Source organism: Meles meles, chromosome 20, assembly GCF_922984935.1.
Source record: "Meles meles chromosome 20, mMelMel3.1 paternal haplotype, whole genome shotgun sequence".
NCBI lineage: Eukaryota > Metazoa > Chordata > Mammalia > Carnivora > Mustelidae > Meles > Meles meles.
The window spans coordinates 10,491,062-10,497,315 of NC_060085.1; the positions used below are offsets into that span (position 1 = coordinate 10,491,062).

General features: G+C 39.0%; 1 pseudogene; it reads right to left on the reverse strand.

The window, feature by feature from the left end:
* Positions 1-1,068: 1,068 nt before the first annotated feature.
* On the reverse strand, positions 1,069-1,989 carry LOC123932097 (annotated as a pseudogene).
* Between the last annotated feature and the right edge of the window lie 4,265 nt (positions 1,990-6,254).

Below are 6,254 nucleotides of genomic sequence, written 5' to 3' on the forward strand. Positions count from 1 at the left end.
CTGCTTGGCTGGGAGCCTGCTTCCTCCTCTCTCTCTCTCTGCCTGCCTCTCTGCCTACTTGTAATCTCTATCTGTCAAAAAAAAAAAATCTAAAAAAAAATGCACCCATATAGTATGTATGCTTAATTCAAGTATTACAGCTTTAATTCAGCAAAATGTACATTTAATATGTGCGTAGTTTACTGTATGTAATTATACTCGCAAAAATTCATGAGAATTTAAAATTATAATGGTATATGATTCATATTGGATCAAAAACAATTATATCTGAGTCACACCTGACAGCGGTGGGAGAAACTCTTATAACTGGGAAGAAGGCAGAATGTCACATACGGATATAGAAATAGCAAAATTCAATTAAGGAAATTTAAATATGGCAAATTACTTTTTCCATAAACTCTAAGATTAAACTAAATATATAAATTAAACAATTGTCATGTATTAGTTTAAGAAAGAAGTGAACTACAGCTCCACACAACATCGTGGATAATCTTCAGAAATAAAATGTAGAGAGTTATAAGTAGTGCCGAATAGGTCAGAACAACTCCCCACCAGAAAATATCATAAGATAATAAAGGTGTTTATGAAGACATGTGTTTTCAGAATGGCTCATTATACAGTCCTACAAAGAGATACAATTACAAAAGAAAGCAGAACTGAGAGAAATTATGAAAATCCCATTCTAGGCATTTGTACTGCTATTTGGGGACAGCATTCATGATTACTTCACTATGGAAGTTTATCCTTCAGAGCAAAAGCTTGATAAAGCGAGGTACTTAATGTCCACCACTAGGTGGTGGGTATTAAGGAGGACACTTATTGCATGGCGCACTGAGTGTGGTGCATAAACAATGAATCTTGGAGCACTGAAAAAATAAAATTGAATTTTAAAATAGTGAGGTACTTAAACATATGGAGAAGGTGAATTCAAACAAATGGAAACTCCAGATAATAAATAAAAGGAGCAGATTCTAATTCCACAACCTGATTGAAAAATGGCAGTCCTTGGCTCTGAGACTATGAGCCCTGCAATCATGAGCACTTCTTCAGCCCCAGGACCATTGGCCCTTACATTGCTAGAAAGCCAATGATTCTTTTCAGAGCCATCTTTATGTTTTTGTTCTTCAGGCTGTAGATGAAGGGGTTCAGCATAGGTGTGACCACAGTGTATATCACTGAGGCTACTGCACTTGTGTGGGAGTTCTGGGTAACTGCAGAGCTAAGGTACACTTCCAGGCTGGTACAAAAAAATAATGAGACAACAGAGAGGTGAGATGCACAGGTGGAAAAAGCTCTATACTTTCCCTTACATGAGGAGATTCTACAAATGGGGGAAAATAAGAGTAAATGATCCCAGAGAGGGATCCAGCCAGCAGCATAGCTGCAAAGTACATCACCATATTATTAAAACAAGTGTCAGAACATGCAAGTTGGATCATCTGATTGAGTTCACAGAAAAAGTGGAGGATTTCCACCTCTGTACAGAAGGACAGCCACAACACCACTGAGGTCTGTAACAAGGAGTGTGAGACACTCGTGATCCAGGACATAAGAACCAACAGTCCACAGAGTCAGGGGTTCATGATGACCATGTACTGCAGGGGGTGACAAATGGCCACAAACCTGTCATAGGCCATCAGAGCCAAAAGATAGATGTCCAACCCTGAAAAGATTATGAAAAAGTACATCTGTGTAATGCAGCTTGCATAGGTAATGCCTTGTGTCTGAGTCTGGATGTTCCACAGCATCTTGGGGATGGTGGAGGAAGTGAAACAGATGTCTGCAAAGGACAGGTTGGAGAGGAAGAAGTACATGGGGGTATAGAGATGGGAGTCAGAGACAGCAACCAGGATGATGATCAGATTTCCACACACAGTGATCAGGTACATGGAGAGGATGAGCCCAAATATGAGGAGATGCAGCTCTGGTCCCTCTGAAAATCCCAGAAAAAAGGTATTCTGATATCCTTGGATCCTTGACTGATTGCATGTGGTTGTACTTACTATGATCAGAAAAGAGGAAAGGGGGCGCTGGGGTGGCTCAGTGGGTTAAGCCACTGCCTTCAGCTCAGGTCATGATCTCAGGGTCCTGGGATTGAGTCCCGCATCAGGCTCTCTGCTCAGTAGGGAGTCTGCTTCTTGCTCTCTCTCTGTCTGCCTCTCTGCCTGCTTGTGATCTCTGTCTCTGTGAAATAAATAAATAAAATCTTTTAAAAAAAGAAAAGAGGACATGCAGTGTCAAGACCCAGATTCCAAAAGGCATGCTGGAATATCAGAAGTATGGAATTGGAACAGCCCAGTAAGGAGAAAGGAAAAGCCTCAGTGCTAGGCACAACCATAACTGGAAGGAATTAGGCCACTTTGGGGGAGTCAACAGTCCAATCTAGAGTTTCCAAGAGGGATTGGTGAACTTTGGCTGGACTGAGGTTGATGTTGATATAAGAGGAAGATTTGATACCAGGCATAGGTCCTGTCAGGTAAACAGTAGGTAATTCTACAAATTTGCAATGAGAAAGATTTAGGGCAAAATACTTTTGGTATCAGTGATGTCAAAGTTTAAGTCTCCAGACCTTTACATAAGTGGTACCAACATTATATTCAGGTAGTCAGTTCTAGTTCTGATTTTTTCATGGACTAGACTGGACTCAACTTCATATTCATGGTTGTTTAGGATGAGATGGGATGAAATAACCCTTATGAATTTCCATTCTCAGGCTCTTAAAAGCCAAACTCAAGAAGCTTGCTCAAGCCTCTCTTTCCTATCTGTCTGTTAGTTTCTAATATGGAGGGATAGGTCTGATCCTCAGTGATGATCCAGTTGCTCAAACCGAAAAAATTTTCCTCCCACTTTAGATAACAATTATTTGTATCTTTAGGGTTAGTGCTTGCTTCAGGAGGGAACATAGAATAGAACAAAGCTAACAGATTTTAATCTGATCATTTGTGACACATTGTAGCTTTGTGACTTAGGGCAGGACCAGACTTTCTCGATCTTCATCTGAAAAGTAAAATTAATAACTCTTAATTTCCAAGTTTAGGAGGTCGGGGATGTGTGAAATGTGTATATTTTCTCTAATAATTAGAGCTAGTAAGTGATGGTTTTTTACACTCAAGTATCTGAAAATTCTCCCACAGCCAATGCAAATTTAAGTTTTTAGATGTTCTTTTTATAATTTTTTTTATTTTAGCCCTTTTTTAAAAATTTCTTTTCAAGGGGCGCCTGGGTGGCTCATCGGGTTAAAGCCTCTGCCTTCGGCTCAGGTCATGATCCCAGGGTCCTGGGATTGAGCCCCACATCGGGCTCTCTGCTTGGCTGGGAGCCTGCTTCCTCCTCTCTCTCTCTCTGCCTGCCTTTCTGCCTACTTGCCTACTTGTAATCTCTATCTGTCAAATAAATAAATCTTTAAAAAAAATTTCTTTTCAGTGTAACAGTATTCATTGTTTTTTCACCACACCCAGTGCTTCATGCAACACGTGCCCTCCCTATTACCCACCACCTGGATCCCACAGCCTCCCAGCCCCTGCCCCTTCAAAACCCTCAGGTTGTTTTGGAACCTGGGTCTTGACACTGCATGCCCTGAGGCGGGGTTTAGAAGATTACCTATAAGCCATGAAGTACTTACTAGTCGTCATGCTTCTATTTTATCAGGACAACTTGTGCAAATTATTTTGTGTTGTATATATATGTTCTTTTTTTATAAAAGAAGTTTTATTAAGATATAATTCATATGCCATAAAATTCACCCATTTAAATGTACAGTTCAGTGGTTTTTAGAAAACGAGTTGTACAGTCATCACTGCAATCTGATTTTAGAATATTTTCATAGGCCCCTTCCCACCACCCAGAGAAAAGAGTGTGCTCATTTGCCATCACTTTCCAGCCCTAAACAACCATGAATCCACTTTCTGTCTCTATAGATTTGCCTGTTATGGACATTTCATATAAATGGAATCATAAAATTAAAAAAAAGAAAAAGAAAAGAGGAAAGAGACATCATTAATTTTTCATGACTATCATACCTCACATGGTTGCAATGTGACAATTTATAATTTAGAGTCAAGAAATTAGCTTCAGTATCTTCTGTAGGGACTGTTCCCCTTTGAAGAGATTCCCTACCATTTTATCTCTGATTAGGCATTGAGTCTCATTTCTCACCTTCCCCCTCAGAAATCATCCATTCTACTGTTTTGTTAAAAACATCTTTCATTTGAGGCATATGTATTGAGTTTCAAACATGGTCTAGACAATGGTTAGCTATGAGTACAGAATTATGAAGACCGAAAGCCACTATAATCCAATGATAAAGAAAGAAGAGAGACAAATAAAAATATTAATAATATATCAGAGTCTGTATGAAATTGCATTCCCATCAACAGTGTAGGAGGATTCCCCCTTCTCCATATCATCTCCAACACTTGTCGATTACTGTCTTGTTAATTTTGGCCATTCTAACTGGTGTAACGTGATATCTCAATGTACTTTTTATTTGAGTTTCCCTGATGGCTAATGATGTTGAACATTTTGCATGTGTCTGTTAGCCATTTATATGTCTTCTTTAGAGAAGTGTCTATTCATGTCTTCTGTTCATTTTTTTTACTTGATTATTTGTTTTTTTTTTGGGTGTTGAGTTTGAGTTCTTTATAGATCTTGTATATCAGCCCTTTATCTGTAGCGTCATTTGCAAATTATCTCCTCCTACTCCATAGGTTGGCTCTTTGTTTTGTTGAGTTTCCTTTGCTGTGCAGAAGCTTTTTATCTTGATGAAGTCCCAAAAGCTATACAAAATGAAGTCCCAAAAGCTATACACAGAGGATCATATGGTTCTTACCTTGTCTTTTCTTTTGGGACTTCATCAAGATACAGATGTAGTGAAAATAAGGTCCATATGCACCCCTGTGTTTTTAGCAGCAATGTTCACAATGACCAAACTGTGGAAAGAACTCAGATGCTCTTCAACAGACAAATAGATAAAGAAGATGTGGTCCATATACACAATGCAATATTATGCAGCCATCAGAAAGGATGAATACCTAGATTTTGTACCAACATAATAGGACTGGAGGAGATTATGCTAAGTGAAATAAGTCAAGCAGAGAAAGTCAATTATTATATGGTTTCACTTACTTGTGTAACATCAGGAATAACATGGAGGACATTAGGTGAAGGAAGGGAAAAAGGAAGGGGGTAACTGGAGGAGGAGCCAAACCATGAGAGACTGTGGTCTCCAAGAAACAAACTAAGGGTTTCAGAGGTGAGGAGGTTGGAGGATGGGTTAGCCAGGTGGTGGATATTAAGAAGGACACATATTGCATGTAGCACTGGGTATTATTCATAAGCAATGAATCTTGAACAGTGCATCAAAAAACCAATGACATACTGTATGGTGATTAACATAACATAAAAAAACAACTAATGATGTACTGTATGATGATTAACATAATATTATATTGGTAATAGTAATAATAATAATGTTATCTGAGGGTGTCATTTTTATGATGAGAACAAGAGTAGGTATCAAGGAGAGAGATGAAAGGAAGGCCATTTTGTAGCTGATGTTCATACAAGAATGGCAAACAAGGTGACATTTGAACCGATACCTCATGGAAGATAGGTCTGAAGCTGCAAGCATGTCTGGGGAAGTGTGTGTTGGCAGAGAGAACGGCCTCTGCAGAGGCTCTGGAGATTATACTGCTTTGAGCTACTAAGTCCAAAAAAGGAAAAGTGTGTTAAGGGGAATAAGCAGGAGAGTGATAAGAGATGTTGTCAGGAATTTTAAGATGTAGGTCACTTTGCAGCTGGTTAAATTTCAAGAAAAAGGAGTCACTCACCCACAGTATATACTTCTTGTATTTATAATTTACTTGCAAAGACGTTCTGTAAATTGAAATTGAGCCCCTCCTGAATACCATCTGGTGATTGAATTATGACTTCTGTATTATGAGTCACCTTGGAATATATTAGACTGTGAACCAAAGCTCTTGGACTCTTCTCACTCCACAGGACACACACACAATACACACACACACTTACACACACCTCAATTCATTGCTTCCTAGGCTGTGTTCTTACCATGACTCTCCAGCCCCGGTCCAAGGGTGAATCTGGAATGACTGCAACCCAGGCTGTCTCCATCACTGATTGTTCCCCTAAACAATGCAAAATGCTACATCATGACATTCCAATTAGCAAACTTCCCATGGACAGACATATTTACCTATAAAAAATTTAAAACTTTTTATGGTTAATACATCCAC